At 45.6% G+C, this 24,926-nt stretch overlaps 1 protein-coding gene and 1 non-coding gene across 3 annotated transcripts in view; one reads left to right on the top strand and one right to left on the bottom strand.

Annotated features, from left to right (window-relative positions):
- The window catches only part of KCNMA1 (potassium calcium-activated channel subfamily M alpha 1), a 711,162-nt gene that overhangs the window by 423,753 nt on the left and 262,483 nt on the right, over positions 1-24,926 (bottom strand). The gene's annotated exons all lie outside the window — the stretch shown is intronic.
- LOC147916807 (U7 small nuclear RNA) lies at positions 9,832-9,893 on the top strand. The gene has a single exon (XR_015552637.1). It is a non-coding gene; the product is annotated as a U7 small nuclear RNA (small nuclear RNA).

Raw genomic sequence — 24,926 nt, 5'->3', positions numbered from 1 at the left:
ACTTTGAGAGCAGTTGGAGCCTTTATTCCTGTAACAGGCTTAGAAGTCAAGGCTGGGTGCAGGGTGAGGAGAGTTGCTTTTCTGAGCATACAGAGCTCTGGCCCACTGCATGTCTTTCCCTGGCTGCCGGCCCCCAGCAAGGCTTCCGAGCACAAGGGTAGGAGGCAGAAATGCACTCACTCATTTATTCGTTCACCCACAAATAACACTTCAGGCAATTGAGTACCTAAAGTAGTTCTGTGCTCTGCAGGGGACATACATGTAAATAATAAACAGTCTTTGACCTTGAGAAATGTACGATCTAGGAGGAAAAATAACGGATTCACTCAGATGTCAGCTGTCTCTGGCTTATCCAGTGTCTGGCTCCAGCCTCTGGTTTTACCCTGAATGACTGACACCTGAATGCGACGCCTGTTTGAGACCCTCCCTCTTGCCCCCCACCTCCACCCCATGTTCCCAGACACCACCAATAAGGAATAACACAGACTTGAAGATTTCACAGGTAAGGTGGAAAAGGGATTTAAATCACACACCTCACAGCAAATGGATCTAAGAGGAGATTTTGAGTTCACCTCAATTCTTCTTCTAGGCCATGGTACAACCAAGGATTCCTTCCCTGACCCTTCCCCACATAGCCCCTCCAGGTAGAAACATGGCCCTGAGAAGCCTAAGTCCCTCATTCTCCCTCCAAATACCCCTTGACCCTCACCCTCCCTCTCCATCGGGATTCCCCACTATGGACATCATTAGGGATAATCCCAAATATTCCAATTCTTTCCTCTTACTGGGAAATTGGTAGGATACTTTTCAGCCTCCTTTGAAGTTAAATGTGGCCAAGTGGTTTGCTCTAGCCAATGAATCATGAGCAAAGTGATGTGTCCCATTTCTGGATGGAAGCTTTGAGGCATTTCAGGCAGAGTGGTGCACCACTGCCTTGGGCCACGATGATGTTGGAAGTAAATGCCAAGATGGAGCTTCACCAGTTTGGTTCCCTGAGTGACTTTAATGAAGAGCCCCCCCTTCACTCCCCCTTCCCTCCGTGAGTGATATTATACATGTATTGAGCATGAAATAAACATTTCCTGTGTTACACCACTGTTGGGGTTGTTTGTTACTGTAGCATAGCATGGCCTAACCTGATTGATATAGCCTCTTTGACGCAAAACAATTCAGCTCTGCCCTGATCTACATGCATACTGTCACTCAACTAATTCTGGCACTCAGCAAGCAAAAAAAGATCCTGCAGGTAATAGAATCCATACTCTGCAAAAGGCAGTTTATGGCATGTTTTTATAGTTGAAGATTCTCCTTGAGGTCTCACCCCTCACCCTCAAGAGACTCATCAACATATTTTTTCTAAACAAAATGATGGACTCCAAGAAGAATTCTGGAGAAGGAGCTTCTAATTGGCACAGAAATATGCTCTGGTAAGTGCCACGAGAAAGGTAGGTGTAAACATAGTGGAGACACCAGAAACAGTAGGATTAACCTGGATATAAGATGCCTTCAAGAGGGAGGCGATATCCTCCAAACCCTCATGAATGCTTTTCTGCAAGAAAGGAAGGGAATAATTCCCTACGAATTGAATTTGAATGTGGCTCTGAACTCTAAAGCTGAGGATGGGACCCCAAGCAAACTCGGAGAAGAAAGAAGCAGCTCCATGGCATTCGGCACTCTGCATCACTGGGCCAGACCTTATCGGCATCCAGGTGTCAGAGCCTTGGCAGGTCTGCCCACTCCTGCCCCCTCCCAGCCTACTCCCCAGACCAGGATGCACAAAAGTAGGTTCTTCCTGATTTGGACCCTGCCTCACTTCTCTCTCCTTCTTACCTGCCAGCCCCACCACATCTGAGGACAGCAGACAGATCATTTGACCTATACATGCTATGACATGACTCCAGCCTAGGAGTTACAGGGAAAACCCCAACACAGCTCTAAAACGTTCAGGAAGCCTGTGTGTAATGTGAAAGAAATCAACCCCACAGGACCTTTATGACACGCCAAGGCAAACATTCACGGCTGACCCCTACCAAACTTGGATCTTTCATCACCCAAACCCACTTCATTGTCCACATCTAGGGTCAGGGCCTTTGGGGTGCCCAGTCCTCCACTACAGCATCCTGATCACTCACCCTGCTACAGTCTGTCCTCAGTGGCTCACCTCCCTATTTCACATGCCATATCAGTACCTATATGACCTGTGTCCCATTCTCTCAGGGATTTTATATGGAAATCTCAATTTTATGCTGTTAATGTCTTACTAGGAAGATATCAAATCACTTCTGGGGATGATATTTCTTTATATTTTTAATGTAAAGACATGCATTACTCATAGAGGAATTTTTAGTTTGCAATGGATCACAATGGACAGAAGACCCTTTTGATGTCATGATGGACAAAAGACCTTTTCTTGAGTACCTCACCCTATATGTCACTCTATATACCACATATGCCAAATAAGCCTCTTACACAAAACTCCCAAAATACCACACAAGTATCCATTCTCAAATAAGTGACTTTTGTCATTACCAGAGGAGAAAGGATTAGATAACTCTGCTGAGTGGTAAAATTCCCCTAAAGAGGAAACCACTTCTCCCAAAGACAGAAAAGCAGCTCTAAGAAGCCCAAGTCCTGAGGATATTGTCAGTGAAAACACACACAGGCTGTAGCTTGTTATTAATCAATTAATTCTCAGCTAGCTTTGTTCCAAGTCACCCAGGAGACAGAATAAGAAGAGATTTGCAAGCTGCATGCATTTAAATTAATATTTTTAAGTGGCATGAGTGTGTAATTAATATGTTCAAAGAACACATCCACACCAGATCAGGCAGTGTTGTTGTTTTTCTCCTTTCCATGTGCCTCTATTTTTAATTCCTTTCTGGGGGGAAGACAAACAGTCCTAAGTTTGTTTTGTTTTGTTCTTCTGGGGCTCAAAATAACCACATTCTTTCTGCTTCAGTAAATCATTATTGCAGCTTGAAAGGGTTCCTAGAAAGTTCTAGTTCCATTCAGTCTTTAGGAGGAGAAGTAACCTACAAATTCCAGGAACCAGAGGCTTCATCCACAAGGAAGTCTGCTGCAGGCCGACATCAACCATATTAATCAGGATAGGCAAGGTTATGCTGCAGTAACAAAGAAACCCTGAAATTCCAAAGACTTTGCATTTCATCCTTTATTTCTCACTCATGCAAAGTCACTTTGGGTCTGGTGGCTCTCCAAAATAGCTTCTTCCAAAGAGACAACTCGGGGATCCAGGCTGGTTTTATCTAATGGTTCTACCTTCTCAACACCTGGCCTCTGCGATTGCCATAAGAGGGCAAAGGAGAGCATGGGGAAGCAGGCAGGGGTTTCTCAATAACTCAGGCTGGAAGTGACACATATCATTTCTGCTCAGAGTCTACCCAACTACAAGGAGCCATGGAAGCGTGGGAGAGGACATGGTTATTTGATGGTCATTAAATGTCTCTCCACATTGGTTATCACTTTGTAGTGCTGGGACTCTTTATTATGTTGTTATCTACTTAGCAACTCTTGAATGCCAGCCTTTAAAGTTTGTGCTCCAAGTTCATCAGGAAATCGTCACCAGAGGTGACAAGGGGATACAGAACACTGTGCAGCTCATCAGGTATGTGGCACAGGTGTGTTTATTAGAACCCAAAGGTTTCCTCTCTTCTCTTTGTCCTCTTAGTATCCCAGGAGTGCCATATGGAACTACTACCTGTGCTTTGGGAACAGAAGAATGGACAGGAGGAGGGTCACCCTGAGCTTTTGATGAGAAACCTGCTCCTCAGAAGCAGAATAAAAGTTGTCAGGGTGGGGGAGGGAGTGAGGCCTGGCCAACAGCACCCATACTGGGAGGATTTCACTGCAAATTTTCCTCTGCCTGAGAGCTGGCAGATAAAGGAGATCATTGTTCCCAAACACCAGAAGGAGAACTGACTGTTAAAAATACATATAGACTCTAAAATTCTAATTCAGTCAATCTAGTATGGAGCTCAGGAATCTGCATATTAATAAACACCCCAGGTAATCCTGATATACAACCATATTTGGCAGCCATTGCACTGGAGGAAAATACAAGGTCCCTACTAGCACTAGGATTGACTTATTCAGTCTTAAAATGAGATCCAAGACCAAGTAACTGATTTGGACCAAACCAAGATCAGCAGACCACTGGGCTCCCATCAACATACAATGGAGGGCAAAGGGGTTGAGGCTGGTCTTCATGTTGACAACAGACTGGCACATCAGATAAGCGACTGGTCCCCTCATTTGGAAACCAAGGCTCCTAGAAGTTGGATTTTCCCTTTAGTGACAAGTGCAACTTCCTTGAAGAATGTTTATAAGCTTGGAAGAATGAGTTTGAGGTGGGAACATATTCTAATGAACAAAACCTTTGCCAATGGTAAGTAGTACCGGCCTTTCCATTCCAGATTGAGAATCCACTTGGGACACAGACACACAGATGGCTCTAAAAGAACAGGACTCCACTTTAAACCTGTGTGTTTGCTTCTTGTCCCCTCCACCTGCGGTCAGGTCCATCGCTTTACAAGAGCATAATTTTGTGGCAAGAGATTTACCATACCTACCGAGCTGTGAGAGGGGTGATATGAATGTGTAGATAGCTTGGGAGAGCTGAGAGTGCTAATTTAGTGATTGAAGAAAAGTTGCATAATATACAGTAGAATACCGTCAATCCCCTGTACCTGCGGGTTCCACGTCCGCGAATTCAACCAACTATGGATAGAAATGCCTACGACGGTGGTTGTGTCTGTACTGAACATGTACAGACTTTTTCTTCTTGTCATTATTCCCTAAACAATACAGTATAACAACTATTTACATAACATTTACATTGTACTAGATATTATACGTAACCTGGGATGGTTTAAAGTATACAAGAGGATGTGCATAGGTTATATGCAAATACTATGCAATTTTATATAAGGGACTTGAGCATCCACAAATTTTGGTATCCATGGGGGGTCCTGGAACCAATCCCCTGCAGATACCGAGGGACAACTGTATGTGTTTTCCACTTCTCTCTCCTGCCTCACATACCACTGTAAACCTTAGAGGTCAGGTATCATGTCAGGCCTGTGGGATCTCTGTCTTGCTGTAGAGTGAGGGGCCTGGGGCAGGGTGATTCAGTGATAGGGGTGTTCCAGAGTTGAGACTGGGCTCAAAGCAGTAGAGCCATCCACTGGCCTAGGGCTGTCATGGATGAGGTCTGGAGGAAATTTCTGGAGAGAATATTTTATGAGCTTCTGAGTGGTTCTGAGGTAGATTTTCAGATGTTGAGTTACTGGATCCAGTTGGAGCAAGACAAGAGGGTAAGAAGCAATGTTTTCTCTGGGGATTCTGGGGACAGTGTGGGTGTTGAAGCAAAAGGAGTGTTCCCTCCTTCTCCAGAACACCCACCACTCCACCATGGACCACTGCAGGCTACTGGTGCGAATGAGGACCAGAGAGCATGGCACCCACTGGATACTACCCACTCTGCAGATTGACCCAAGCCCCCTGCAGCTGTGGCGTGGCAGCTTTCAGGGTCAGGTAGACATGGCATCCTTCCCAGCTCTGCCACTTCCCAGCTGAGAAAATTCTCAAACTCTTCCAGTCTCCTCATCTATAAAATGGGACAACTAGACCTACCCCACTGGGTCCTGATGAGAATTAAATGATGTAATGCAATTAAAGAACCCAATACTGAGCCCGGATAAGTATCCAAGAGCCTAGGCCTTAGCTTCCTCACCTAGAATGGCACCCGCCCTGCCTGTCTCACCGAGCCACTGGGAGATAATGAAAGGGCAAAAGTCCTGTAAATACTAAAATCCTGTGTGCCTCTGTAGGTGATTTTTGTCATGTTCTCAGCATTCCTGAAGGCACATAGCAGTTCAATCCATGCTCCATCCTGCCTGGAAATGGTTTTTGTTAGTAGCTGGAAAGCCAGGCCAGGGTGGAGGCACTTCAAAACATCCAAGTTGTTTGGGCTAGAGTTACAACTTTAGGGGTATCAAGAAAGGAACCAGGGAGAAGAAGACTTCTGAACAATCTGTACAGCTTTGGGGACTCTGTGTGTGTATGTGTGTGTGTGTGTGTGAGGGTGTGAGAGAGAGAGAGACAGAGAGAGAGTTAGAGACAGAGAGACTGACTTCGAACTGACTAGGAGGCTTCCCTTCGTTACCACACTGATTTAAATTGCCAAGACTGCAACCTGGCCAGACTACTGAGGAGCAAAGACAATGGGAAAACAGAAGGCAACTCAGGATGCAAACACTTCATTGTTGCAGCGCAATAAATGGATTCACCCTTTTGCTAAATGTCAAGTTAATATTTCTCTTGGCACCAGCTGCGTCCCTCCCCTCCTTCCCGCACTGTGAGCCTGGTCTCCCGGAAGCCCGCCCTTCGGCAGCCGCCCAGCTTCGGCTCTGGGAATTGAGGAGGGCAGGAGTGGCTGGCACAGGAGACGCAAACACGCCGAGTCCAGCCGCAGAGGGGAAACAGTCTTTGTGTGGAGTGAGATCCCCTGACAGCCCCGAGCTCTGGCTGCAAGGAGCTCCGCGCTTTGGGCTGCAGCTCTGGCAGCTGACCATGCCAGGGAACAGCACTAACAGAAGTTCTCCCTGTCTTGCTCACAGGCAGGGAAGAGGCAGGCAGGGAGAGAGGACGACCTTCAAGGCCAGTTACCAGCTGGGACCTTGTGCTCACCCCCACTGCCTCAACAGGTCTCCTTGTCCCCAGGCCATCCTTCACAGTAACAGCAGTGTCTCCCCAAATGGATGACTTGCCAGGTCACGCTCTCACTCAGAATCCTTCCCTGGCTCCTCTGGCTTTCAATATAAAGCCCAAACCCTTAGCAAGCCACTGAGGATTGAGTTTGACCCCATTCCTCTGAACTCACATGGTCCCTTAAGTTTGCCCCTTGCCTAGCCTTTATCATACAGAATGATGATTGTCTATTTTGGGGGTCTTCTCCTCCATCCTGCGTGCAGGGCTGCGTGCCCAGTGCCCCCTTACACCCTTGTACGGGGTCTGAACCACGAAATGTGCTCATTAGTGATTGGAAGGTCATTCATTCATTACTCAGACCGCTCTACACATTGTTCCCTGGTCTAACCTTCAGCCTTCTTCACTCCAAACACCATTAAGATAGCTCCTCACTCTGGAGTGTCCTCCTTTTCCTGTTTGTTTTCACTGTCCTAATCACACTTTGCAGCTTAGCTCAAAGTCCCCTGAAAGTTTCACCTTCTCCAAGCCTCTACAGTGTTCTGGTTTTTCTAAGCTTCTATTGTACCTGATTAACTGCATCCTCCATGTGGAGTTTCATAATGGAAGGCTTTGTAATAGTTACTTAATGCCTCTGAACCTAATCTGTAAGTGTGGTTAATAACAGGTTTGCCATAAGTTTTAAATTAAGACACAATATAAATAAAACACGTAGCATAGTGCCTGGCACATATTAAGTGCTCAAAATAGGTTTCTTTGATGTTGATGATGATGATGATGGTGATGGTGATGGTGATGATGGTGCCAACGATGGTGATAACTCTTTGTTTTACATGTCAAATCTCAAATCGTCAATCCCCTCCTTGAGGGGAAGGACCACTATTCACTTTGTATTGACAAACTTCAAAGCACAAAGCCCAATGCTTTACCCTTAGTGGAAGCTTTATTGATAATATTAATACTATTGATAATGTTTTATTGATATTAATCATGTTTGCAGGTTTGACAGTATAGAGTCACGGAGAGAGCATTGGATTAGAGGTCAAATACTGACTTTTAGTCCTGCTTTCCCACTCTGGGCCTCAGCTTCCTCTGTTGTATAAAAATGAGTTTTCTAGAAGGATCTGAGCTTCCATATAGTGATGATATTGCAATTCTGTGGTTATTAATGAGATGAGTCAACACCAAAGTGAGCCCACCCTCCATCCATATGGGTCATCCCTACCCAGTATGCCTTGGCACACAAATGCAAGCACACCACTGGGGAAATGGTAGAAACTGGGATTTAGCCAACCAACAGAACACAAGCCTCACTGCAACATGCAAATGCTTTCTGGTTTTTTTGTTTTTTGTTTTTTTTTTCTGTGAGGAAGATCAGCCCTGAGCTAACATCCGTGCTAATCCTCGTCTTTTTGCTGAGGAAGACCGGCTCTGAGCTAACATCTATTGCCAATCCTCCTCCTTTTGTTTTTTCCCCAAAGTCCCAGTAGATAGTTGTATGCCATAGTTGCACATCCCTCTAGTTGCTGTATGTGGGACGTGGCCTCAGCATGGCGGAGAAGCGGTGCGTCGGTGCGGGCCCGGGGTTCCGAACCCGGGCTGCCAGTAGCGGAGCGTGCGCACTTAACCGCTAAGCCACGCGGCCGGTCCAAATGTTTTCTGTTTTAAAGGTTACTCCAGGCAGCATCAAGGTTGGCATTCCCTCTCCCAGCAGTGGGTTAGCAGCAGATGTTGCAGCAAAATGATCCAGACTGGAGGTGCTTATTAACCCTTCTGCCTGGCACACCCATTTCTGCTTCAGCGCCCACGCTTTATGCCTCCTAAGGCAACTACACCTGCCATCCCTGGCTTCGAGAGTATCACTACCCTCTTGTCTGGACAAGCTTGGATCATAAGCAGAACAAGGGACCAAGCATCAAATCCTATCCAATACTAACCACACCTCCTGCATCTGCTTGGAAAAGTTCATCCCTCTCTTCCTATCCTGAGGACCCCATGGGAGTGGACACAGGATGACGCTGAGGTTCAGAGTGTGGACTCTACTCTACTGCTTATTGCCTAACTGGGTTCTCTGGAGCAATTTAGTTAATATCTCTGTGTCTCGTTTTCTTCATCTGTAAAAATGCAATAGTCATCCACATTGCCTAGGACCATTGAGGTTGTGGAGATTAAATAAAAAGTAATACATGCAAAGCACTCAGGGCAAAGTCTGGCTCACAATAAGCACTCAAGAAACATGTATTGTTATCACGCATAATATCATCATCATTTAATGATACTGAAGAACAGGTAAATGCTTATTTAGTTCTTTGATTTTGGCACTAACCACACTTGAGGACCAAAATCTCAGGCAGACAGGCCATACTGTAAGGCAAAGGGTCAAGCCTAACAAGTCCCAATAAGGCTAGAGAAAGCAGAAAAGGGCCATTGCCAACTCTGCAGATTATCTTTGAAAAATGTTTAAAGCTTGTCAGCATGTGTGTACTCAGACAATGCTAGTGTGACTTCCTACAAGGCTTAGAAAAATGTCCTGTGGAAGATAAACTAAGCCAAGAACACAGGCACAGTTTAAACAAAATGTTTGCCCACTCCAACACCCAGGCCTCTGTCCATGGTCCTTAAAAAGACAAGCGGACAAAGACTGATGGGAAGTCATGACTTCTGAGAGATTGCCAAGGAGGAAAGAGACTCTTTGGAATCATGTTCACGTAAACACAATTATTGAGAATAAACATGTTTTTGCTTAGTAACTGGGCTTCCCCACCTATTGTGCTCCTGATTCTAAACTTATCATCAAAAAGAACCTCATAATGCATACCAGAGCTAACATAAACTACATGAGGAATCATTGGCTCCCCTCTGTTAGCCTGGATAATTGAACAACATGGGTCTCCTATCCTGAAATGAGTTAATTCTTCTAGTTTCTAATTTACCTACTGCAAAGAGGTGGCAGAGAATACGTATGAAGAGTGAGGCTCTGGAATCAAACTGCCTGGATTCCGATCGTAACTCCTCACTTATCAGAAGGCAACTTTGGGCCAGTTCCTTCATCTCTTTATGTCTCAGTTCATTCAGCTATAAAAATAATCATAAAAATAGTACTCAGAGTGTTACAGCTCTTTTAGAATTTGTCTAGCAGGTTTTCCAGTCCTCACTGGAAGACCCCCTACAAAAACAAAAATTAGGACTCAGTTCATAAGGTTATTTTAAAAATTAAATAAGACAATGCACCTAAATCTCTTAGAAAGTGCATGTATTATAGTAAGAAGTCAGTAAGTATAAACATTATTGTTATTAATATTATAATTGTCTTTGTTGTTATTATTGTTCCAAATCAGACTCAACAAAGATGAAACTTTTTCTCTCCTATATCTTGGTTTGCATGGATGCCTCTCCTTTTCTCTGCTCTTATCGTCTGCTCCCCTTCTATCCCTCTCGTGAGCAAACTGTGGCAAGTGATCAAGTAAGAGATGAGGAGAGTTTGTTTACTCACCCACCCACTGAGTGCAACTTAAAAAGAACTCAGCAATTTCTTAAAATGGGAGACAGTAAAAACACAAAGGCCACAATTTCCCAAAAAGCCATGGAGAGCTTAAGTGCCCTCAGTCCATATCACAACAGAGCCACTCTCCACCCCTTGCTCAGTCATGCTTGAGGGCACCCCCTACTTGCTTCTCCATCACTCTGTCAGCCTCCAGAGGGGCCAAGCAGGCTCACAAGGCTGACACCAGCTGCGCAGATCACCAAAGCCAAGGCCCCAATTGTTTGGCTCCTTTGAAGAATGCTCAGTGTTAGCTCAATATTCCCAGTCTGCGACTCAGAAACTCCAGCGATCAGGAGGGAAGACAAGCGATGATAACGCCCCCATCTGATCCTGAACTCACAATACTTTCCTGAACACTGCCATGCACCTTAGTTCACTCAATCTTCTTAGCATCCTTCCAAAGCAAGCAATGAGTATTATCCCCATTATACAGAAAAGGTAGCTGAGGCCCAGAGATTGATGTGACTCGCTAAAAGTCACACAGCTACCAGTGAATGGCAAATTCAGGACAGCCCAGGCTGGCTCTTCAGGCAGCAAGGTCTAGTGTGAAAAGCATGGAAAAGCAGCCAGGGAGAACTCTGAATCCCAGTTCCACTTACTAGCTGTGTGATTTTGGGAAAGTGAATTAACCTATGAATACTCAGTTTCCTCATCTGTAAAATGGAAATACGTAGTATTTCCCATTCAAGATGTTGGTGGGTGAACAATAATGCCGGCAAAGTGCTGAGCCTACTGACTGGCACAGACATGAGGTTGAACAAAAAGACACTGTTGTCATTATTGTCATTGTCAGGCCAGCCCAGTTCTATTGCCAATGTGCAAAGACACATGGAATCTAGGCTAAAGGAGGCAGTAACATACACTGGCTTCAAACAAATGTCAATGTCCTACTGTCCCTTCCCCCTCCCTGCTCTCTGATGTACCTGCCTGTCACATGCCTGGACTGCAGAGAGCTCAGTTATCACATGTGGTTTATCTGGAAAAGTTTTAAATCCCATTCTGGCCTGGCTCACCACACTTGGCACACTCCCAGACTCCTAACACTGACTGGCAGCAGGTATGAGCAGGGGAAACATAATTCCTAATAACTTAGAAAACTCTGCTTATCCTTATGTTCAATTTATTCAATAGTGCCTTATGATATATACGGCATCATGGCAACGGTAGGTCAACGAAACATATCTATTTCCATAAACGATCCTTCCTGTCTTGACTAGGTAGAACCAATAAGGATGAAATGATGCTGATGATGAAGGCAGCGAAAGGCATTTTATAATTATTGATATTCAAACACCACCAAAATCCTCATTTTTATTTAACAACTATAGCAATGATCAGGAAGATGGATAATCTGTCCCCTTCTCCCAAATTGCCCTATGGAGCACTGCAGAGCCTTAAAGAAAGAAATTTTGGATTATCTGCTCTTCTGGATTTTCCAGGCTGCTACTTCCTCTCATTTAGTGGATAATCTAGAGATGTCTGTAATTAATTAAATGATACCATGCTCATAGATGGGATCCACTCAAGACAACAAATATTCAGAGTGCCTGGTATAGTCTGCAGGGCCCTGCAAATATAATGAAAGACAAGACATAGTCCCAGCCACCAAAGAAGTCACCACCCAGTGTGGGAGACAGATTACAGAAGCAAGTACGAAGCAGTGGAGTGGGCCAAATGCTTGGGGCTGGGGAAGCACAGAGGAGGGGCACTTTCCCTGAACCGAGGACGTTCAGCTCAAAGAGTTGGCCAGGGAAGGAGGGGGGGAAATGAGAGGAAGTTGCCCTGGATCAAGAAGACTTGAGCAAAAATCCACTTGTCACAAAGCTTGAGGACCTCAATGCAGCCACTCTAAAGATGTGAGAGGGTGAGCAGCAAGTGCGAATCCATAAATGCAGCAACTCCCAGTCACCTACCCAACATTGTTCTTTGCTTGCTCAAGAGCTGAAGCAGCCTCCAGCTGCTGCCACCTTCTGCTGGCAGTGCTGGTTCCAGGCGAGCTGTTCTGCCCAGGGGCCGTGGATGATTTGGTGTCTCCTTCAAGCTCAGCCCTGAAGCCCCACCTCCCCACCTACTGCTGTCACCCTAGCTGCCCCTCCACCTGCCTCCCTCGGTGGCAGAATGAACAGCCCTGCCATCTGCTTCCCTCCCCAAAGCACGAGATAAGAAACACTGGGGATTTATGGGCTCACCAGGCAGAGCTAGGAGAATTTTGGAGTGACAAGGAACTAGCAGTCTGCTTGAATACATTGGTGGGATGGCAGCAAGAAAGTCAGAAGACAGGTTAGGGATTGAAAGGAAAGAAATGGAAATCACAGAAGCACACAGCTCTCAGAAGAAAGTCATTTAATCGGCCTCATCCCAGCTTCCAAATTCCAGACTAACTGAGAGAGATACTGGACTCATTTAGCCATAAGTGCGTGCTAATCTAGTTAAAGACAACTTTTCTATTTTCAAAGGTGAAATTAACAAAGACAAGATTCTTCTCTCTTTAACCAATGGGGCCCTTACACAGAGAATGTGGACTCACCAGCTACGAGTAAAACAAACACATGTTTTCATTCTGCTTCCTGCCTGGAGCTCCAGGATGGCCTCATATGGTCAAGGTGGGTCTTGATTCTGCCAGTCAGTTCCAGAAGGTAAAACAGCAATGCCATAGATGGTATAGAGCAGGATGTGAGCTCTACTCCCTTGGACTGCCCTGGACAGAGGGCCTGTTAGCTCCTCTCTTAATGGCCTAAATGGGTGAGACAGCACGTTATCAAGAATGGCCTGGAAAATAACCCACAAGTCTTCTCAAACCACATCACTACAAACCAGTCACATGCTTCTAATTCCAAAATAATCTTTGTGACTAAATTGAAACTACCACACTGCAATGAAATTGCAGCATTTTTAGCCCTCAACTCATTTTGCGCTCAAAACAATTACCAGAGCCTCGTGGCATTTGCTTGTAGGACCCAGGCACCTTGAGAGGTCTCTCCACAGACAACAGCTCCAGTGCATCCTGCATTAGAGGACATCTCAGATGAGATGCACTTGTGTTACCTGAGAATACTAGAAAGTGTATACACCACTACAGAGGCTGAAGTGTTGTTTAACTGAGGATCTTCTTTAAAGAGGATGTGAGTGTGATGTATAATTGGTGCATTTTTCATGCTTCTGAGACTAAGCTGTGAGCTCCTTGGGAGGTGGAAGCCACTTCCTCGTCTCACCATTGCCTGAAGCACACAAAAATATTTCAATACATGTATTTGTGGATGAATAAATGACTGAAAGAAACATGATATTAGATGAATTACAGAAATAATAAGATAAAGTGAGCCCCGAGAGATTTGCTCGCCTTCTTCAGCCATTTGGTTAATTGTCATTTATTCAATGGCACCCTCATGAAAGATTCACAAGTCACCCACCTGACCCCACCACACACCCTCTCCTTTGCCTTGTTTTATTTTTCTCCAGGCTGTGTATTACACCATCTGACCTAGAAACATTTTACTTGGAAATGTGTTGACTTTCACATACTGTATAAGGTCCAAAGAGCAGGGATTTTTATCTCACTCATTCACTGCTCAGGCAAACCTAGTACTGGCCCCTAGCAACAGTTCACTAAACACTTTAGGAGAGCTTTAATCATGAGACTTTTTAAAAATTGCTCCATCTCTAAATAGAAATGACTGAAGATGTTTCTGTTTCATGTACCAAGGATCTTTATATGTATACATTAATCAAACGATTAAGATGTATTTGAGGACGCTTATTCTAAAAAAAGTAACCATTTCATCTTCATAGTTTTTCAAAAATTTTGCAACTTGGCCCCAATATATCATTTGAGCTTTATTACATCATCATCTTCTTCAACACCATAACCATCTGCGCCATCACCATCAGCAGCAATTACAGAAAACATTTACCACTGTCTGCTGAGTACAATGTGCTTTGATGACAGGTAATGGGGGCACTTAAAATGAATGGGATGCTGAGGTCCCTGTCCTCAAACTGCCCGTCTGATGGAACCGTGAAGACATACTATGAAACACACAGCGAGTGTCAAATGAGAAGTTAAACCAGGGCTATCCGATAGAAATATAACAACGCGAGCTACCTAGGTAATTTAAATTTTTCTAGGAGCCACAATAAAAATTAAAAAGAAACAGGTGAAATTAATTTTAGTAATATTTTATGCAACCCAATATATCCAAAATATTATCATTTCAACATGTACCCAATATTTTAAAAATTTTGTCAATGAGATATTTTACATTCTTTTTTTTTTACTTAGTCTTTAAATATATACAGGACACAGCACACCTCAATTCAGACTAGCCATATTTCAAGTGTCTAACAGCCATATGTGGCTAGTGGCCACCATATTGGACAGCTCGAGGTTAGACCAAAGGGTTTTCAGAGTATAGAGGAGAGGAGTACCTTAGCAGGCTACGGAATCTGGAGAAGACCCCATGAGAGTCACCCCTCCTCCCTCCTTTCTTCCTCCTCTTTCCTTCCCTCCCTTCCCCTCCACCCACCATCTGGAAGCAAGGGTGATGGCTGCAGGAATGCACAGGCATCCCAAGAAGGAAACAGAGAGAGTGCCTAGTTAGAACTGAGAACCCATGCTCCACCCCACCTCTTCTCTTCATCCTCTTAGGCACAGTCAGAAAAGGAAAAATCCCATTCCAGCGCTAATAAGAGATCTGGGTCTTTGCCCACAAACACTAAAATAAGATCCCTCTGATCTCAAAAGACAAATATATTCAGACTTTAGGCAACCCTAAGGATTGAGAGGTGTTCCCAACCCTTGCATGCATCAGACTCACCTGGAAAGAATTTTTAAAGTAAAGATGCCATAAGCATACACCCCCACATTCTGATTTAATTGGTCTAGAGTGAAGCCAGGGGATATGGGCACCTTTGAAAGGCTCCTACATGAGTCTAATGTGTGTCTAGGGCTGAGAACTGCCGGGCTGGGGTATAGGAACTGCAGGGTAGAGGGGATGAAAGAAGGGCCTGTTAGCTATAGATGCCACAGTTGTCCACAGTGCTGAGCACTGGGCTTTATGTACATTTTCTCATTTCCATACCACAACCCTCTGAGATAGGTATCACTAACCCCATTTTACAGGTGAGGAAACTGAGGCTCTGAGAGGCTAAGTGACTTTTCCAGGGTCACATAGTTAGCAATTGGCAAAGGAAGAAATTCAAACCAGGTCTGACTCCAAAACCCATGCTCATTCCTCCTTATCAGCACTTGGCCCTCCTCATTATCAATCCTGCCCCCATCTCCCCCACCCCAATCTTGGTTCAAGGTGAGAAACTGGGACGGGAATGAGAGAATGAAGATAACCAGGCAGGAAGGGATTCGGGGCAGGGGTGGGGGGGAGTTGGAAAAGAAAAATAGTAGTGATGCATCAGGGAGGGAGAGGCATCCTCCATAAAGGGCCAGCATTTCCTGGGAGACTTTCGCCAGTATTGAAGAGACTGAGCAATGAACATGGGCGGAGGGTACCAATGTTGATCACTAAACTTGTTCGGTATCACAACAATGAGGTAGTGACGAGAAAAAATGCCCCAGAAAACATACCATTATCTGGCTCTCACAGGGGAGCCAGCCTTCCCTCAACAATGCATAGACTGGAAAGAAGGCCAAAGAATAGAAGAGAAAGAATAAAAGGGCCATAAACAAAGATACACTCTCTTTCTTAGAGTTCTTACCCTGTAAAATCACCAAGTAGTGAAAAATTAACTTAGTACAAAAAAAAAAGGAAGAAGAAAAGAGAGGAGGGAGGTACGGAAGGAAGCAAGGATCTGGTAATACTGGAAGAGAAATCAGTCTTGCCTGACAGTATTTAAATTGAATGTCTGTGAGCGGGACTCATAATTTTTAGTGAAAGTAGAAGCTATTAAAAAGTCGATGCACAAGATTAAAATTTAGAATGCTATTTTAATAATACTGAATTCTACTCAGTTTCAAATGGCTGTCATTTTTCAGCTCCACCAATTTGAGAATGCTTGATTGATGGCGTTGGGAGCTGAGTGATGGGAAGCCTGAACTTGGCAGGTCCAGCTCAGCTGACACAGCCAGAGAGGAGATGAGCTCTCATCCTCAAGGAACTAAGCCAACTAGGTTAACCGGCCAACTCTGAGACTGTTTACCTATCTGTCAAATGAGGCTAACAATATCTGCCCTATCTAAAGCAACAAGTGGGATAAGAGAATGAATGAACCAATGCCAAGAGCAAAGTACTATGAAGGTCAAGAATGCATCACACACCTGCCATACGTGGGGCCTGTGCTGGGTCACTGGTTCACAGGCCATCTTCTTCTGGAAGCTCCCTCCTTCCCTGCTTCCCATGTCTAACTTAGAGAGCCAATCAACAAGCAGTTGGACTAGTCAGTGCTAGGATAGGGCCATTCTCAGGCTGTTCTGGAAGTCAGAGGCAACTCATCTGTCACCCTTACGAGACCTATAACCCTGAGAGACTAGGATTTTGTTCTGTGTACCAGCACTGCACCTGGTATACAGTGCATTGGTCCTCAATAAATATTTGTAGGTCTCTCATTCAACATACTCCTTGCCCTTAGGAGTTTTGACTTTAGTTGGGGCAACAAATAAACATTTACCAAACAGCATAATATGAACACAAATGGAGAAATAATCAGAGTGCTATGCAGTGAAAACAGAGAAAAAAAAAACCATCTCTACTTGATCTTGAAAAGTCAATTTAATATCGTCATCATTTCTTATTACCATTGTGGTCATCCTTAGTGCCGTTCACAAATATCTCCTGCTCTTTACATCCAGGGTACATGGTAGGATTACATTTCCCTGCTCCCTTTGAAGTTAGGCTAAGCCATGTAACCTACGTTGGCCAATGAAATGTCCACAGAAGTGACATGAGTCACATCTTGGCAGAAACTTTAGGAGCCGTGCACGATTGTCCATGTTCTCGCCCCCCACTACAGAGACAGTGGAAGCACACGTGAAAATAAAGGCTTTGGGGAAGAACGTAATCCAGAAGCCTGTTCCAGTATAAAGTATGAGGAGCATGAAACACGAGTGGGAAGCACACCTTTGTTGCACTGCCCTCAGGATTTGGGGTTGTTTGTTACTGGAGCCTGTCCTCGCTGATCCAGCCATGTCCATAAGAGCTCCAGCAAAGTCCATGTAAGGGAAGGGGTGAGTGAGCCGGAGGGTCTTGGGAGTGAAAAAGAAACAAGAGTCTAATCTCTCCTTGGTCACACACTCTGTACTTTCACTGGGACACTCTGAAAAGACCGCTGAATTTCCAAAAGCCCCTGAGTTAGCAAGCCCAGATTCCTGCCTTTTACGTCTCCATCTCCTCTGCCTTACGGCAATTGTGCTAAGTACTGTAATTGTGCTCAACACCACATTCTCACCAGAGCCTGCAGAATAAACAGGACACCGTGGCTTCTTCTTGTTGCCTGGGGTGGCTGCACCCTACTTTCCCTCAGCTCCCCAGTAAGAATCCTCAGCCAGGGTCCCCTACAGGCCCTAAGCCTCCTAAGCTCCTGCCGTCCCCACTGCTTCCCCCTTCTCATTTCTGGGCCTTCAAAGCCTGTTCCCATCCGTCTCCTCCAGAAAATGCCACCACAAACTCCAGCCCATTCTGTTCTTATCCTACCAGCTCTGAACTCATTTGACATCCAACCATACCCTGTCATAGGAATAGTGTCACCTCATTCATCTGGACAAGTTTGGTCTCTTCAAAGGAGGGGTGAACCTCTGAATCTTGATGTCTTTACTTGTGAAATGGGGTCATAGCTCTGTCCACCCTCAGGTGAGATGAGGTATCTAAAGCTTCCATCTTGGCGTCTGGCATATAACAGGTGCTCAGGAAATGTGAGCCTACTCCAGCTCCCCTTCTCCACAAGAAGGTCTGGGCTTAGAGGGTGGGGCCTGCTCTTCCCCACCCCAAGGAAGCCCAGATGTGCCCCAGAGATGAATCCAATGCATATATTCTCAAAGGGCGAGATCTCCAAGGAGGCAAAAATTGGTATTTGAGGGTGCAAAAAAATCTTACTCTTCTTATGTATAAGCACAGATATACATACAGTACATGAACAGATACACAGTATATCCGTGATATTAAAATTTCATTGGCGGGAGGTGATGACTAGGAAAAAATGTTTTAATAGGCTCCATAGGCAGGCAATAATGAAAAATAAGTTGAGAAACACTGGTCTGATGTTACCTCCAATCAAAAACCAGGCAGCCTCTCTCATGGCCATCTCGGTTGAGCCTCTTATCTCCCATCTCTTACATTTCCTCTCTCGTGTCTCTTCCAAATCAATAATATGATATTTTCAAAAATTCTGTCAAATCCACATTCATTCCTCCTCCACCCCCTTCCTGGCCTCTCTGCTCCCTCACTGATCTAATCCGCTGCCTCTCCTGGGATGTGAGCCGTGCAGTTGGCTGCGGAGAAAGCAGGCACTGGAGAGCTGAGAGACTCCAGTCTTGGTTTTCCAGACACGACAGACGTGACTGTGTTCATACCCAACTCCAGCAGCAGCAGGGCTGGAAGGAGCTGAGCGCCCCTGCCTCCCCCTACACCCAGCTCCACACGGAATGGGGCCTCAAGTCACGGCTCACCTGTGACTTTCATGAGAACTAAATGAGCCCCTCCAGCCCCCCGCCCCCCCCCACCCCCGCCGAGGTTGAGGGTTACTGGTGGTTTGGGCTTCAGCTGGTTTGTTGGAAAATGGCAGACACAGTAGTTTGGCCCACCCAAGGTGGATTCCCAACCTGCCTATCCCAGAGGCTTGAAAGCTAAATGATCACCTTCTAGCCTCTCCTGCAGCTCCGGGTGGCCATGCCATATACTCCCGCATGGCAGGAAGTCTAAGAAGGAGGAGGGGACAGCTCAACCTGACATTGGTCTTCCTCTTCTTTCTACCTTAAAATACACACCAAGTCTGAAGCTGCCCATTTGTCCTGCAACCATAAGGGAAAAGCCAAGAGAATCTTGACATTCTAGAGAGATCAATCTTGACACGATATAGCAGCTGAACTAGCACCACAACCACCTATGGCTAGACCCCTTTTTGTGCAGGAAAATGCTTTTCTCTGTTGTTTCCCAAAAGCATCCTAAGTAACACAGGGGTCAGGGGTAAGATGCAGAATACTCACCCATCTGCCTTCCCTGAAGTCTCTTTACAAACACATCTCTACTACAAAAGAGAATGCCTTATGCCTCTCAGTGTCTGGGCACGCAGGGGGCTCAGAGGTGCTCTGCCACACTGCCACACGGACCCACACTCCTGGGGTCACAGCCTCTCTGCAGGGAGATAAGCACATGAGCTTTGAAGTCAAGCAGACCTAGGTCCTAGTCCTGACTCCTCATCAAAAGCTGTGTGACCTTACATAAGATATCTGACCTTTCTGAATGTCCACTGTTTTCACTATAAAATGAAGTTGAGAACAGAACTTGCATCATAGTATTGTTGCAAAGATTAAATGAGAAATAATACGCAAAGTGCAAATCTCAGTCCCCAGTACACACTATGTTGTCAATACTTGATAGCTATCGTGACGATTTTCTACCTTCCCTTCTGTGAGTTTGTCTCATTTCCCAACTCGTTTTCTAAGAGTCTTCTCATTTCCTGGTCTCACTCTACTCTCCTCTCCAACTCTCTGTAGGTGTCTCTGTCTCTATCTGGCTTTTCCTCCCTTCTTCCCCAACTCCCATTCATGTTCACAGTGGAGGGACATAGCAATTTGCCTAGTTTGCTCAAGTTTCTGAAGATCTCATCCCTTACAGGCCCAGCACCAAGTCTCCATACATGGCAGGCCCATTTACTTTTATTTAAAAAATAAATTTTTTTAATAAAAGAAAAACTTATGTAGCATTTACTACATGCCAAGCACTGCTATCAGTGCTTTTCATATATTAGCTCATTTAATTTCACACCAACCCTGTAAGGTAACTACTATTATTATGCGCATTTGACAAACAGAAGTGGAGACCCAGGGAGGGTCAGTAATTTGCCCAAGGCCTCGGTGATTCAAGACCCAAGAGTGTGAATTCTGGGCTCTGCTCACTGCAGCCCCAGCTCCCTCTGAGCCCCGAGGCAATCATCCCTGTGAGGCATCAGCTCGAGCTGCCTCCAGGCTTGAACACGCAGGCCACTGAGGACTGGCCACCAAACGGCCATTTCTTCCTTGGTCTCACAAAATGTGACAGGTGCTATTATCACAGAAGCTGAGGCTGCTTGCAAACTACAGAGGTGACACGAGGTAAATTCATTTCCTTCCTGTCAAGAGAAACTCAACAAGCGTATAATCAGAAGCTCTTGTGTGCGCCTGTGATTGGGCCCATCACAGGGTGGCACATAATTCAACAAGTTCTCCGTGCCCAGAGGAGCAGAGCACAGCCCCATCACTGGAAAGTGTCACTCATCTGGCCAGCACATGTCGGTTTTTAATGACATTATGGAAACATTGCTGAAGGGCTGAGGAAAGGACAGAGCCTTGAGGGCGGGGCCACACCGAGGCTTGGAGAGCTTCAACCTTGAGAGAAGGACCTTCTGTCCTCATCCAGGTCGGCCGTTTTTCTCAGGGACTTCTCCTCTAGCCTGGCTTGGTCCATGCCTCCTGGGCTTACAGACTGGAGTTCAGCATGAGGGTACCTTCTTGCTGAATGGACCCTGGGGGACCCCAAGTGACTAGTGAGGCCAGGTCTCCAGGTTACTGAAGGGGGGTGCCAGATAGGGGGCAGGTCCCTCTCCTCCCCCAACAATTGGTGACAATGGTAATACTTACATGCTCTTACTATGAGTCAGGCACTTTACTGAGTGTTTTACATCTATTAACTTATTTAATCTGAAAAACCTATCCATGTGATGGATAGCTACTGCTACTATCCTGATTTTATAGATGAGGAAACTGAGGCACAAGATGAACTTGCCCAAGGCTACACAGGTGGTATGCTGTATGTAAGCCATCATCCTAACCATATCTTCTCCTGCCTCAATGAGTCCACACAGCCGAGCCCTGAAGTAAGGGAAAAGCCATGGGAGAAGTGATGGGGTGGGAGGGGAGTGCCTCCCTGGCGACTGGCAGTCATGCGTTCACATTTTTATCAGGCTCCTTTGCATCAGATATTATTCTAGGCACTGAGGAGACGGCAGTGTATAAACAGACGGAGATTATAGTCTAGTGAGAAGACACAGATAATATATAAACATACAAATAAGATAATGTCATCGAATGGCAAATACAATAAAGAAAATAAAACAGGGAAGTCAGATAGAGTCACCAGGCAGGAAGAGGTGTGGAAGTTGTTTTAGGAGGGAAAAAGTTAACTTTAAGAATCGGGGAAAACGACTTACACCTAGTCAAGGCTGAATAATTCATTGGTAGAGGTTTTGGAATGCCTACACAATGCAGGGAGTTACGAGTCCTTGAGGCCCTTGAGAGGCCAGAAGTTAGAGACCCATGAAGACAAAGGGAGCAGCGCTCAGCTCCACTACCCACTGGGGGGCCCAGACTCTCGGGAGCTCTGCCATCTTGCAGGGTACCACCAGCAGCACCCAACCTCTTCGGGTGCCATCACAAGGAAAGGGAGTGATGGAAGCACCCCACGAGGAGATCCCCCCCTCAGCCCAGAAGTGACGCCTGTCTCCTAGGTTCCCATATCCCTCCTAACCATAGGGGATGGGAAACGTATAGGAGCAAATGGAATATTCAAGAGACTTACTGCCTCAGCCACAGGCCCACAGGGGACGGAAATGGAGACAGCAGATGCATGAGGTCTCACACCCTAAGAGGTGGAACCCGGCCAGGCTGAGTGGAAAGGGAGCCACTGAGGAGCAGGGACTTAATAGGTTTTTCCAAATGAATGGCCCTTAATTTCAATTCAATGAGATGAGGGGATCAGGTGAAGGAAGCCAGGTGAAAAGGAGGATTAATCCATCTATCAAGGACCTTCGGAACTGAAAACATGAAAAGACGAGTTTATTTGTGAGCCATAATGATTCACTACCAGGAGAAATAATTATCTTGAAGCTTGTTTGGCCCCAGAATCAATCTTTATTTAACTGTATTTATTTTTGGCTGCTCATCCTGCTTGCTTCTCTTGGAAACTCAAGGAGTGCTTTCTCTCTCTCTCTTTGGTAAATTCCAAAGACTTGCTTATTTCATCTTTTTCAAGAGGATGGTCTTTGTGCGGAGCGCCTGCTTCCCCCTCACCCCACCACACTGTGCCCTCTCTATGTACTATTGGTCCTTACCCCTACTCACTCACTTCCCAGTATTCTCTCGTTTCCTTCCTAGCACTTATCACTCTCTTAAAATATATTATTTGTCGGTTTATTTGCTCTTTTGATAATCTGGCTCTTCCAGTGGAATGTAAGATGAGTAAAAGCAGTGCCCTTGCCTGTCGCCACGGACTAGATCCCAACACCTGACCAATGAACAGCCACTGAAGACATGAACAAAAAGATACTAATAACAACAAGAACAAAAAGATACTAATAAAGAATGCATGCAGCTCTTAGTCTTTTCTAGTTCTCATGACAACCTCCACTTTTTGTTACTGATTATTCCCAATTTACAAATAAGGAGGAGAAAAACCGAAGCATGGAGAATAATTAAGTGACTTGCTCAAGGTTACAAAGATAGCAAATAAAACAGCCAGGATTTGAACCCAGGCAGTCTGGCTCCAGAATCCATGCTCTTTTGACTTAGGTATTTAAGAAATATTTGTTGATTGAATGAATGAATATGGAACCAATGGCTACCTTGGGTTTCCTGTTTTCTTTCCCAGGGTTATTTATTTTCAACTTTTACTGAACCTTCTATGTGCCAGGCATGGTCCCAAATTCTCTCCATTTATTATTTGGTTGAACCCTCACCTCTAGCTTGTTCTCCCTGGCACCCGCCCCACGTCTGGTACTTAGAACTGCACCTCATTGACCAGCTCAGGTCTCCCAGCAACTCTTTTGCCAGGCAGTGCTGCCTTGATCTGAAATCACAGGCTAAGTTCCTCCAGAAAAACAACCAAACCAAAGATTCACGAGGAGGAGCTTCCCCTGAGAAGCACAGGGCTGACCTTAGCAGGTCCAGAAGACCCCAGTCTCCCTCCCTCTGTCCACAAACTGAATCCCGGAGAGATGAAGTTATGGGCTTCATATCTGTGTCCACATTTCAGCCTGAGGGACAAAGGCAAAATAAATATCCTGGAGTACCAACTGCTAGATGCTAGGGTGGGAGGAAGGAGAGGAAGAAAGTAAAGTGCTTTTCCTACTAAATTGGCTCTGAGAGTGGAGAAGAACAAGGGTGGGTTGTTAAGAAAGTATCGTCATACAAACAGGTCTTTGACCCCCCCCAGTCAAGCACTCCCTCCTCTCCACCATGTTGCTCCCATGGCTCTCTCTGCCTGTGACGTGACTGTGTGGAGTTCTGCTTGACCTCAGTGATCACGGCTTTATGTCCATGCCTTGAACAATGCCTGGCACACAGTGGGTGTTCAGTAAATGCCACCTGGATGAATGAATGAAGGATCCCCATTCCCTTCCTGCCTTGGCCCTGCCTTCACCTTCCACTCCCACAACTGCCCAGTTGCACCTGGCTCCATCCCCTTGGACCCAAGTCTTGGACACATTCGTGTACCAACCAACCTTGGATTGTACTCCCCTCCCCCACAGGGATCCTTACAGGACCCTGAGCCAAGGAAGGTAAAATAAGAATATCCCGGGAAAATGTGCTTTAATTGAGCACTGGAAACTGCTGTTCCCCATGACCAACCCTGAAATGCAAAAGTGCTGTCCTACCCGAACTGTGCGACTTCACAGACTCAGGCCAGCGCAAAGTGATGCTCCACTGAGCAATTTAAAACCCAATCATGCAAAGCCAAGTGTGCTTTCACATCTGGGGAACAAAAACATTCCAACCTCTCAGCACATCCAAATCAATACTCCCTTAATAACCCACCTTGGTCTTCCCTTGGACTCAGAGCCAACTGCATAGGAAAAGCATGGTAGTAACCTTGGACTCTCCCCTGCATTCCCCTCCCCTTCCTATTCTTGCATCTGGTACCTTGCGTCATTTGTTTTGCTCTTGGCCCTCAGGCTGAAGGGCATCCAGTTTTGGAATTGTTAACTAGAGTTTATCTGGAGAATTCAAATTATGAATTTGTTCAAGGCTCTCTCATTGTCCTGCAATCCATTGAGTTTCTTCCCCTAACAAGCTGGAAGACTGGCTGGGTCCTTTTAAGTTCATCTTGCAAGAAAGTGTTTCCTCTGGTCACCTGGACTCTTAAACAGGTAAATAGACTCATGGGGTTACTGGATCCTGTGCTGGGGGCACAGAAGCTAACCCCAGCCACGCATGCACATATGAATGGACCACCATCACTGATGGAACCACTGGACCCAAGACTGGAGATGGTGAATCCCTCCTGGCGAAACAGCACTAAACTTCTGCCTTACTCTCCTGGCTCAGGAACATTGTCCTCACGTCCAAATGACAGTACTGTCCCACACAGACTTGATAAAAATGTTCATTGCCCAACTGTCCTGCTGACCAAGGAACACGGTCATGCATAAGCCTTGCATGCATCCTGGCACATGGCTCCAAGGAAGAGGAATGAGAAAGGTATTTCCATGGAGTAAGGCTGCCAGGTTTTGAACCTCAACT

The sequence above is a fragment of the Ceratotherium simum genome, chromosome 6 (genome assembly GCF_057802395.1).
Source record: "Ceratotherium simum simum isolate JZ-2026a chromosome 6, ASM5780239v1, whole genome shotgun sequence".
Classification (NCBI taxonomy): domain Eukaryota; kingdom Metazoa; phylum Chordata; class Mammalia; order Perissodactyla; family Rhinocerotidae; genus Ceratotherium; species Ceratotherium simum.
This window is presented reverse-complemented; position numbering and strand designations above follow the sequence as displayed.